General features: G+C 40.3%; 1 long non-coding RNA gene across 2 annotated transcripts; it reads right to left on the bottom strand.

Annotated features, from left to right (window-relative positions):
- Positions 1 to 7886: 7886 nt before the first annotated feature.
- LOC128262290 (uncharacterized) lies at positions 7887 to 9220 on the bottom strand. 2 transcript variants are annotated; one of them, XR_008268330.1, is made up of 3 exons: positions 8908 to 9220; positions 8724 to 8850; positions 7887 to 8632 (listed from the first exon to the last, which is right to left on the bottom strand). It is a non-coding gene; the product is annotated as an uncharacterized LOC128262290 (long non-coding RNA). The 2 variants fall into 2 exon arrangements; XR_008268331.1 differs by having other exon boundaries at positions 8739 to 8850.
- Positions 9221 to 11414: the final 2194 nt, after the last annotated feature.

The raw sequence follows: 11414 nt of genomic DNA, 5'->3' as shown, positions 1-11414 counted from the left end.
CAACATGAAAATAAAGTTTTATATTTATTATTTAAAATGGTTGTGTGCAATTCGGCGAGTGTCGACGTAGCTGGCAAATTAAATCGTTTCCATAAGCCCGCTTCGAGGCGAAACTCGACTCAACTCAACGCAACGCAACGCAACGGCAGCCGCATTAAAGTTTTATTAATGAAGTGCCCGCTTTAAGCAAACACTTTGGCGACAAGCCCTTCGGGGAAATGCGGAAATAAAAAAGCATTTTCTCATTCAATTTGCATTTTTCATTTCCATTTTATGGCAGCTCGGAGAAGAAGACCTGACCAAAAAAAAAAGCGGCAACCCAAACGAATGTTGCCCATCACGCCGCTGTCATTCAATCCAAGATCAATTGCTGTAAAAATGACAAAATTATGCCAGCATCGCTTTTGCGGGCGAAGGAGGACTGGAAAATTTGCAGTAGGTTTGGTCGCTTTCAATTCGGTTTAATCTGTTCAAATGACCGTCGTTCAAAAAAGAACAACAATAATGGCGCAAAACTACTAAGAGCTGTCATTTGACAGATTCAATTTGCTGAGCGGGGAGTTTTGTAAACTCAACTGGGAATGATTCGTGCGGAAAGCGAATGGTTAAATTGGCTGTGCTCCGACTTCGTGTTTGTGTTTGTCGATTATTAGAGGGAAAGACTTTCGTTCAAGGGGATTTGGCTTTAAGGCTGGGGAAGTTGACAAAAGATTAGGAACAAAATGTTGAATGAAATTAATTTTTGAATTTAAATTTGAAGACTAAGCCATCATCAAAAGAACTTGAGTAACTTTATCCCTAGCTCTCGCTGGCTTCAAACTTGTCTTAAAGCAACGGATAAGCTGCCCTTCCTGAACTCATATCTCAGGCAGCAACGCAGAGCAATTTCCACGTCCTGTTTCTTCCTCCATAGTGCACATTATGTTATTCTCTAAGTGCCGAAAAAGATGCAGCAGCTGGAAACTTTAGTATCGCCTCCGAACCTCCCCTTCAGCATTCAGACCCCTCCATCTCCATCTCCATCTCCATCATCGTCAGCGGCGTCATACAGAGAAACTAAAATTAGAGAGCTCTTAAAGAAAGAAAAACTTTTGGCCCAGTAATGGCTTCATAACACGCAACATTACAGGGCAACATAAGTGCGGGGGCAGCTGTAGCCCCCTGCTAATATGCAACTATATATTATGGGACACTATCTGCCCCTCCCCTCCCCCCTTGGTGTCCCCATCCCCATCCCCATTCTCATCTTCGTCCTTATCCAGCAACTCTGTTGACTTTGGCGGCACCTGCAGCAGCGGGTCCTGAAGGATCGGGACCTGGAGTTGCGCAACAGCTGCCGACGTGCAGCTAGCTGCCGTTAATAACTGTTATAGTTGTAATTATAATAAAACTTGACTCTAAGCACGGAGTGTGGGGAAGGAGCCACGCCCACGCGCATCGCCGGCTTACAATCTGCAGGCTGTTTTCCCGACTTCGCAAAGGATTTTCAGTCAGCTCAACCGCAGTCCCTTTACTGATATATGATGGAGCAAACTGTTTAGACAGAAATCTTATTCACTGATTTGTGGGTTTTAAAGCTTATTAAAAATAGGCAAGAAGCATTTTCTATAAATATTGCTTATTTGTTTAAGAACTTTGTTTAATTTATTATTATTGCGTTTTTATAAATTAATTGGTTTTCTTTTTTGTGTATGCATGTTTAAAATCATCTTTAATAAATTAGTATATTTTTAATAAATATTTAAGAGAAGCTTTTAATAGTTATGAACATCATTACATTAAGTTTTCTATTATTTGTAAAATTAGTAATTTTTGGAGACCTGTTTTTATAATAGTGATGGGTTTTTGCTCAAAGTCTTTGGGTTTATAGTGCATTTTTTTCTTAAATTTAATGACAATAATAATTATCAATTTATGGTACACATTATATAACCAATTGCTTTAACTGTCGTCAGATGTAGTTTGTTTTCTAAAATATTAAAACTATATTTTATTAAGTTATTTTGAATAAAAAATCACTAAACATTTCCAAGACATTACAAGTGTTAAAGACAAACAAAAAGCAAAATAAAAGATCCAATGGAATATATGTATACTTTAGGTATGAAGTATGGATGATACTTTCTTAGAGAGACCACGGAACAATCTCACTCGTCTGCAGCTTATTGAAGTTGCATGTGCTGCGGGCGTTTACTCCGCCTCTGCTGTCTTCCGGTTCTCAGCCCCCGCCATCCGCCATCTGTGCCATCTTCACCATCTTCGAAATCTTTGCCATCCTGGCTATCCTGGCTATCCTGGCATCTTGACTCGGAAAATCCTGTACGATTGCTGCTTGTGGCGGGCGGTGGCATTCGCTTGGCGATGCTTGAGCACACGGCAGACGCACTTGAGCTGGCTGCCACGAGTACAACTCTCTATCGCTGCGAGTGTAACTGTCTGGGATTTTAATTAAAATTTTTACCAAAATAGCTCGCACACTGGCGGACGGACGGAGCGGAGAGTGCTGAATAGTTGGCTACCCGGAAAATTTATGGCCAGGGAAAAATCGGAAATCTGTGCTGCAAAAACTATAAGCTGACATGAGCGGAAAGTTTTATCTGTGCTGCACATACCATCGCCGGCTACATGTATCCCTATATGCCGTGCCCCGATCGATGGCACTCCGGGCTAATGAATATTTTCGAATAAAAGGCAAGCGGCGGAGCAGGCCGGGATGTAATGCAACTGTGATGCGGTTTCTTTGTTTCCTTTCGTCTTTTGTTTTGACCGCGTTGCTGCATCTCCTGCCACCACATTTTCCCCACCTCCACCTCCATTTCCATTTTCAAGTCCTCGTCGACGACCAACCACCCCCTGCGGCCATTAATGCCAAATGCCAAACGCGATTGCAAAGGCGTCGAAGCATGAGCTGAAACGCTCTGTGGGTTGACAATTTTTTTTTTGGCGGAAGTATCATGGAAAATCGTCTTAGTTTCTTTTAAATTTCTTGGAATTTTATTGAACTTTTAAAGTTATTAATTGGAAAGTTAGAACATTATTCCTCAAACCAATCAACTCCAACCAATATTAAAGCAAATATTTGATTTGCCTAAACTTTTTTTCCAGGCACTTTTTGTGAATTTGTAAAACGTGTATCAAAGCTTCGAAAAAAATTATTTTTGTGATATTAAATTGCAAATATTTGACTTTATATGCAGAAAAATGAATTCGAAAACTTGCAATCAAGGTTGTCACAAAAATATTAAAAGTCAACAATACATAAAGTTTTACTAAACGACATCCGCTTTTTTACACTAAAATTTCATTACAAAACTAGTTTAAAATATATATATATATATATATATATATATATATATATATATATATATATATATATATATATTCGATTATTTCGTTAGTTTTTTTAGAAAATAACCCGTTGAAGCCCATTGTCCCAAAAGGAGGAGTTGTAGACCGCTTCGTCGCGCAATTGATGGCATCGATAGCAGCGGCGACTGCGATTTGAATCGCAATGGAATTCAGAGCGCAAAACCAAATTGAAGTTTGCCGCGACTTTCCCCGCCCTGCCCCTCCCCTTTTACCGCCCCCTATTCGCTTAACCCCTTGTGGCTTTGCTATTTTCAGTCGTTTTTTAACGCTCGTTGGCTTCAGTTGCTTTTCCTTTGCCTGTTGCGGCTACTTGTTCTTCACTTCTGCCAGCGCATTTTTCTAGCCTTTGGCTTCTGACCATTCATGGTCCCCCATTCTCCAGCCCCCTCACACCCTCCGCCCACCGCCTTTGTTTCGCGGACACATGCCAGCCTTTGGCGGTGGATCCGCTTTTTTATGCCATTTTGGCCAGCCACTTTCGCCGCGGCTTTTGGCCAGCCATTTGCCATTTGCCGTTTGCTCTTGAGTTTGCCCCCAGCCCCAAAGTTAAATTTAGGGACTCCACATACGTCCGCGGTTTCAGGCGGCTCTTCAAGAATGAAAAGTCGGCCGATGGCACATTTGGGATATGGGGATGCGTATACACAAACAGATGCTCACTTTAATTGACAATTTTGTACTACAATATATAGGGTTTTATTTTTAGTCAAAAAATTTAGATATTAAATTTAAAACTTGAAAAGCCTTTCACTTTTTTATTATTTGTATATTTAAATATAAATTTTAGAAAAGCAAGCTAATTTTAAATCCAATTTTTAAAATTTTAATAAAAATAATATTTTGCACTATATAAAATAATTTTAATATGTTTTTAGCAGATCTTCTTTTCTTAAAACATTTGTTATACCAGCAATGAATATTAAATTGTATGGGCTCACGTCTATAATGTTTGTAGTTGTTCTTTTTGGTAATCTCTTAGATAAATTTAGTTATATTTATTAAATTCGTATTTAAAACAAATGCATTGTCATAAAAGTTAATGATTTAATTAGTTGTTGGTCTGCTAAATAAATTGGTCCCTTTTGGCTTTGGAATTTTGTAACCTTAGTGATAACCTGTTGTATATATTGCAACGCACACTCAGTGGTCAAATAAGCTAAGGAATCAGTGCAAGCTAAAAGTACGACCACTAACCTTAGAATCACCGCTTGGAGCTCCAAATTTCAACGTACCGTCTCAGTTTTTGTTGGCGCACCTTCCAAGTTGGCCGCTCACCGCGGAAGCTGTTGCATCTGCTGCTTTCGGTTGACCGCCGGCAAAGTTTTTGGCTTTTTTTGGTTTCTTTCGGGCCGCTGTGGCGCCATTAAAACGGTCGTAAAAAGGCCGCCATCCAGCAATGCAGAAGGAGCGGCGCTCGGTGGGGGGGGTGCGCTCATAAAGTTTTGGGCTTCGTCTAAACTTTTTCAATTCGCCGCGGCAACACCTACAAACGCCAGCACTCACGTACTCCCATAGACATGTACACTGAACGAGGCTCGTATAAGAACTTTGGCTAGTCAGTCAATGGCTTGGCTTTTGCCATCCTCCCGACGACTCCTTTTTTATGGCCACAGAACTCCCAAGCCTCGTAAATTTTTAAGTGCAGCTCATTTTTCGTTCGTCTATTTAATTTTTTGGCTGCTTCTTTAGCCACTTTTGCTTCGACTTTTGTTTGGCGAAATTAAATTGTTTCGCCGCCGAAAAACTTGTCGAAGCAGAGAAAATGTAATTTGTTTCTATATAAATATTGCGAAAGTGAATTTTAATCGTCCTGCACGGCGCGCACCTCCAGCCGCTGTGCCTTCGTCCTTTGAACATTCCTCGAAATGGAAACAATTTCCTTGGCAGCTGCTTGAGTAGCTCCGGCTTACTCCCTCGATCCCTGGAAAACGAGAGCGGAACGGGTTATTAGTTTTCGATGTTTTTGTTCGGCAGCCACCGCCGGAATGGAGCGGAAATTGGTTTTTAAAAAACCATTATGGCACCGTTACGGAGATCGCTCCGGGCCATCCTGTTGATGATTTCGGTACCTGAAAGTTGATTGCGTTTGCGTTTGCGTTTGCAGTACACTCTCAGTTGGCTTGCCAGCCCTGAACGTGGTCCGTAATTAACCGGCGATTCCGGCCAACTAATTGGACGAGCCCTTTTCGACGTAGAAATCAACATAATTGCCGGCACAAAATCCCACTTACAAGGATCGCGCTTCGTGGGGTATTTCGTTGAGAGGAATTTCTGTCATTGTCGGTTGCCGTTGGCGTTTCCTTGGCAATTGCATTTTTTCCTTGGCATTCTGCCTCATTGCTTTTCGGTCCCGGGTTCTTCGAATTTTCGCCTTCGTAAATAACTTGAGTATGATGCTGCACTGGGAATAAAGTGTAACTAAAATCAAAAAATTATAAAGTTAAGTTAAGTTAACAACTTAATTTTAAAAAATATTTTTAAAAATATATTTGTATTAAGCCGTCAAGAATACATTTTATAATTTAAAGACTTAAAGACTTTGTTACAAAAAAAAAATACTATTCAACAAAAAATCTATATTCTTTGCGGGTTTATATTTTAAGTTATTAAAAGAAAACAATAAACTTATTTACAATTGAACAGATTATTTGTTTATACCTAAATGATTTTTTTTACTTTTGATATTCAATAAGTTTTTAACTGACGTTCGGAAATTATTAATATAAATTTGATTTAATGTGGTCTTCAATGCTGAAAACTTAATATATGTTATATAAGATATATTTTTACTCTGTGTTCTTTAACTGCGTTTTCCAGAGGCATCCTCAACCTCTCTGCAAGCTTGCACACACTTTCCCGCACGCTGGCAAACTGCAATCGATATCAAGATACACTTACAAAATTAACTATCGTCAACATACGTGCCTGGTAAATGCAATTACTTGGCGATTGAAGGCTCTTCCTTCTCGGGGCGGAATGTGTGCGAATGCAGCATGCTGCTGCCGAAAAGGATACGCCGTATGTATGTCGGTGGGACAAGGTCGCAGCCGGAGCGCGTCGTTAGTTCTAGTTGGGTTGCATAAGAGTGCATGGCAATTGCATTAAGCGACTAATGAATGCTACAAGCAATCAGGCAACAAACTGTTGCATTCAAAGCACCACTAATGAGTGGGTGAATTCAATTTAAACGAAGACATGCTGAATTAAGTGACGCGACTTGAAACTGATGCTTTTCAAACCAGCTTAAGGTTTCACTGACGCACAAAAAAGAAGCTCAAAATTGTTTTACACACCAAACGCATATAAATGTTTAAACAAGCCAACGCAATCAACCAAACCTCACTGAAATTGTGCGCCTGTAAATAAATTGCGCATACGCAACGTGTTTGCCTGAGGTCAACAAAAAACCAACGAGCCAGAAAAAAACATTTATTAAAATGATGGCTGCGTTTTATTTGCCATTTAGAGAGAGCAGGCAAAATTAACAAATTGTAATTAGGCTTAGCTGGGGATTAGAGTCAACTTGTTGAATGGGGTATTTTAATTGCGGCCAGTTGCCACATTGTCCTCTGCCAAATTAAATAATGCCAGAAATTTCATGAATATGCACAGCTGGACAGCGTCTGGAATCCAATAAATTAATTTACAAAAATATTTTAAAATGTAAATTGTTCGCAAGCGAAGGCCAGAAATAAAATCATCAAAATGTTTTAGCTACAAATTGTAAAGAAATTGCAATTTGATTTCAAAATGTGTGCGTGTGTCTCTCTATCTCGATTCTAATGAAATGCTCCTGCCTTCGCCGAGAAATTTAATTTTATTGCTGCCAGCTCTTTGCCCATCTCGCTCTAGAAGCTATCTATTGGCCAAGACAAATCTCGTTTGCCAAGATTCCACGGTAAACATTTGAAAAGCGCTTCCAAGCCAGCAATCGGCAAATCCGCTCCCCTCCTCCTCTCTGCGCAAATAGAATTGAGATAAACGCATCCTTTTGTATCGACTCGCGAGGATTTTGGATTTCGTTTTGGCTCCGGCGACCATCCCATCCCATCATATCCCATCCAACCTATGCCATCGCATCCATTGCCGAAATCGGTGGGCTTTTGCTGGCAGTTAACTGCGCCTCGCTGGGCCCACAAACAAATTTAATTAAATTGACTATAGCAATTTGCTTTGTGTGCGTTCTCGGAGGCGGAATGCGATGCGGATGTGCTGGAAGCTGGGTAACCGTTAAGTGGAGCGGCTTCTGTGCGCGAATCAGGAGTTTTTACCAGACCAGATACATAAGTACCCTATATAGTTAGGGGTATTTCGAATAGGGCAACCAAAAGAGCACTTTTAGTTCAACAATTAAATACAAGATAGTTTTAAATGCAATATCTTATTTTCTATTAAGTACAAATATAGTTTAAATATGTTTTTATAAGGATATTCCAAAGTCGCATCTTTCGTTATTTATTATTTAATTTTTTGCTTAGCCCTCGTCTGGTTGGGATTTCTTTGGCAACTTTTATATTTTTCGCGCTCCATAAACCAACCAAAGCTCTTGGCAAGTGTGTGCATGTCGTGTAGTGTGGGCTTGTGGGCTTGTGGGCGTGGCACTTTTCATAATTAATTAGAAGCTGACGAGTCTAGCAAGCAACATGCGCTTAGGCTGCTTGTCTAGTCTGAAACACTCACCTTAAGCTATTAATATAAGAAGTTTAGAGACGAAACGGGAGAAAATGCAGATGAGCTTTGATGGGGAGTCATTACGGACTTATAAGGTGGAATCCATGGATAACATTGCTGCATCAGCTGTGGCCCACGACTTCTCCTATTTGGGCTCTTGCTTTTGGAAACATAATTTGTTTATGCACAAAAATGGTCTTAAGCTACTTTTGTTTATGCGCTCACTCACCCACTTTGGAGGACCGCTCCAAAATTCGCCATGCATTTGGCCCAGGCTTTCATCTAGTTTATTTACAAACAATTTGCAGGTCTGCCCACATTTGATGCATGAGCATAAGGCTGAGGTGAAGATTCAAATTCAAATTTCATGAAAGGCAAGCACTAACTAAGCCGAGTGCTCTGGGGATCCATCTGCACAATGGACACGCAAAATCCAGGTGATAAATTAGCAGGTGATTCATCAAGTGGGCCAGGACTTTGCCCTGATTACCGGCTCTGTGGCAAGCCGACGAATTTTTACCTTTGGCTTCTCGAACTCAGTCAGCTTTTGCCAGCAAAAAATTATGTCATCTTGGTTGAGGTTTAGAAAAAACTGAAAATAAAGTGCACAACATGGGTTCGTGTTTGTTATAATCCAGATGTATTAAGTATACAATAAAACAAGTTGAAAAGTAAATATTTACCCTTTATCAACGTACTTAAAAGTAGAAAAATGGAGCAGCATTTGATCTACATAAGTAATGCCCTTGAGCTGTTGGTAATTTGTATCTTTCGGCGAACTTTAACCCACTTGCAGTTCTACTGACTCGGCTGAAACTTTCATTGATCATTAAGTGAAACTTTGCCCATAAGTTGAGTAACTTTCACCTTCTGTCCGAGTCCCTTGGTGACGAAAGAGCCATTCCCTTGCCCTCTGATTCGCCCCGTTGACTGTTGGCCAGCCGCAAATGGCAATGTTTATTAGCCATAATGATGCTGACAGTGCAGCGAGGAGGACAACGGGACCGACGGGACGTTCGTTGCCATGGAGAATATGTCCTGGCTGCCCGGACAGCGTGTCCTGTAACTTTGAATAAACTGAAAGTTTTGTGTGCGGCGAAAGAAGCAAACAACAAGAGCAAAAATCGTCTCTTGCTGCCGCCACTGTTCGCTACACAAAGAAGAATGTGTTTCTATTTTAAATTAAGTAAGAAGTTAATATGAAGCTTATGATGGTCTTAGCTAGATTAAATATTTTAGAATTACAAATAACTTTACAATTTGTATTAGAACTGGTAGATTAATAGTAAATTTTACCGATTTCAAAGTTCAGTTGGAAATGTCAATTGAAGAGTCAAAGGAAAAAGGTATAAATCAATATTTAACTAAGCTTGTAAAAATGTAGTGCTCAGTTCAGTGAAATTAATTAATTTAATTTTTCCTTTGCCCAAGAAGTTTTTTTAAGTGTAGCCTCCGTCTCTCACCTCGTGCCCCTTGACAGTTTTACTTGGCTATTTATAACTGTCATTGCCTGCTTGGCTGGCTGGTTGGCGCTGTCTTTCTTGTTGCCGTGGAGCATCTTTATTCCGTTTTGTAGGTGAGAGCGGCCCAGCATCCATGTCCTCTGCAAAGGCTCACCAATCACTCGGCGCCCGGCGCAAATTGCGGTCATTTCTTGTTGTCGCCTCCGACGGCGGGAATTACAAGCCCCAAAGTGGCTAATTTGTCACTCAAGAGGGCAGCCCAAGTGGCGGTCGGACAGTTGGCCATGCAAAGTCCTTGGTCCTTGGTCCTTGGTCCTTAGTCCTCCATCCTGCATCCTCCATCCGGAACCTGGTCTTGGCCCTAATTCGATCATCCGTTCGAGTGCCTGCGAATCAATTGCTCATGCCGTATGAACGAGATACCCGTATCCTGGCACATCCTCTGAGCAAATGTTTTGCCTGCCAGAATAACAAAGGATATCGGAGTCCAATGCGATTCGCATGTCCAGTTTATCCCGTCCATCGCCTTTATTGCGATTTTATTGAGCAAAAATGCAACTTTTGAGCATGCAAAATGTTTCGCATGAATTGCCAATCTGCCCGGGGGAGGGGCGTAGCAAAAGGGGGCGTGGCGGAGCGGAGCGGAAAATGTCTGTGCAGAAAATGCAAAGCTGATCAGGAAGTGGAGTTGGCTTAAAAGCTACACACTCTCCCGTATTTACCATGATCTGACTCTCATCACCTTTGAAGAAAATAGTTATATATATTAAGTAAATTTATTTAAAACGATTTAGAGCATATGATAGAATATTTTTAGAATTCGCACAAAAAATGTAAGATTCTTTTACTTATAACCTATGGTGTCAAAGAGTACTGCATAATGCCAAGACCCTTATAAGATCTATGATTAAACACTATAATTTCTGAAAAGTTGCTCATCTCTGTTGGCTGGCTCAATGCATTTGCATTTGCATTGCATCAGATTTTCATTTTGCCCCCTTGGCAATTGGATTTGCGTACTCGAGGATAAACATTTCAATTGCCGTCCGGACCAATGCCTCATTACCTTCCTCACTGACCCCTTGGCCCATGTTTATATTCCTGCTCTCTGGCATTGTGTCTGGTTAGTAAAAGTTTTTCAATCTGGCCAAACTGGAAATGCGAAACGAAGCGAAACTGTTGCAAATTAATTTGGCCATAATCTGGATGGGAGGTCATCAGCGATGACTGTTCGCCAGTTCACCTGTCGCTTTCGGCCGGCCACACAAGTTACTAAATTATGCAAATTAAAATATTGTACACATAATTACAAATGTAAATCGCATTAATATTTCAATGCAAACGAGTGCGAATAGTCCTGGCAAAGTCGATATAAATTTGCGGTCAACATATCATTGGAGCCACTCCATCTTTCAGGGGAAAACTGTTTACACATGTGAATAAATATCGTGCTCACACGCTTATTTATAATGCGTTCGATCCGTCTCGTTTTTACTTTTTTTTCACCGAGTATTGGCTCTGTTTTGCCAACGCAAATGACCGCAAATGATTTTTATAGCTGAGTTAATTGAGGTTCGGCGCGCGGTTTTCATTTGATTAAGTTTAATAATTGCCACGAGAAAAGCGCAAATATTTGCCTCCGACCGAATGCATTGTGAGTTTGGTGTTGACTTCAATCAATGCTGAAATACAGACATATTTAAAGTTAAATCAACATTGGCATAGCGAACGGAATTAAATATGCAAGGGACTGGGAAAGGAACCACAAAGGATTTAATGCCACAATTACTATACTTTACACAAAGCACTGGCTGAAAGCTTATCTAATTAATTGAAGTTCGATGTTAAAGTCCTTTTTTTTTAACAATAAATAACAGTATATATTTTTAAATTAGTTTTTAATAACACAAT

The sequence above is a fragment of the Drosophila gunungcola genome, unplaced genomic scaffold (genome assembly GCF_025200985.1).
Source record: "Drosophila gunungcola strain Sukarami unplaced genomic scaffold, Dgunungcola_SK_2 000001F, whole genome shotgun sequence".
Taxonomy (NCBI): Eukaryota; Metazoa; Arthropoda; class Insecta; order Diptera; family Drosophilidae; genus Drosophila; species Drosophila gunungcola.
This window is presented reverse-complemented; position numbering and strand designations above follow the sequence as displayed.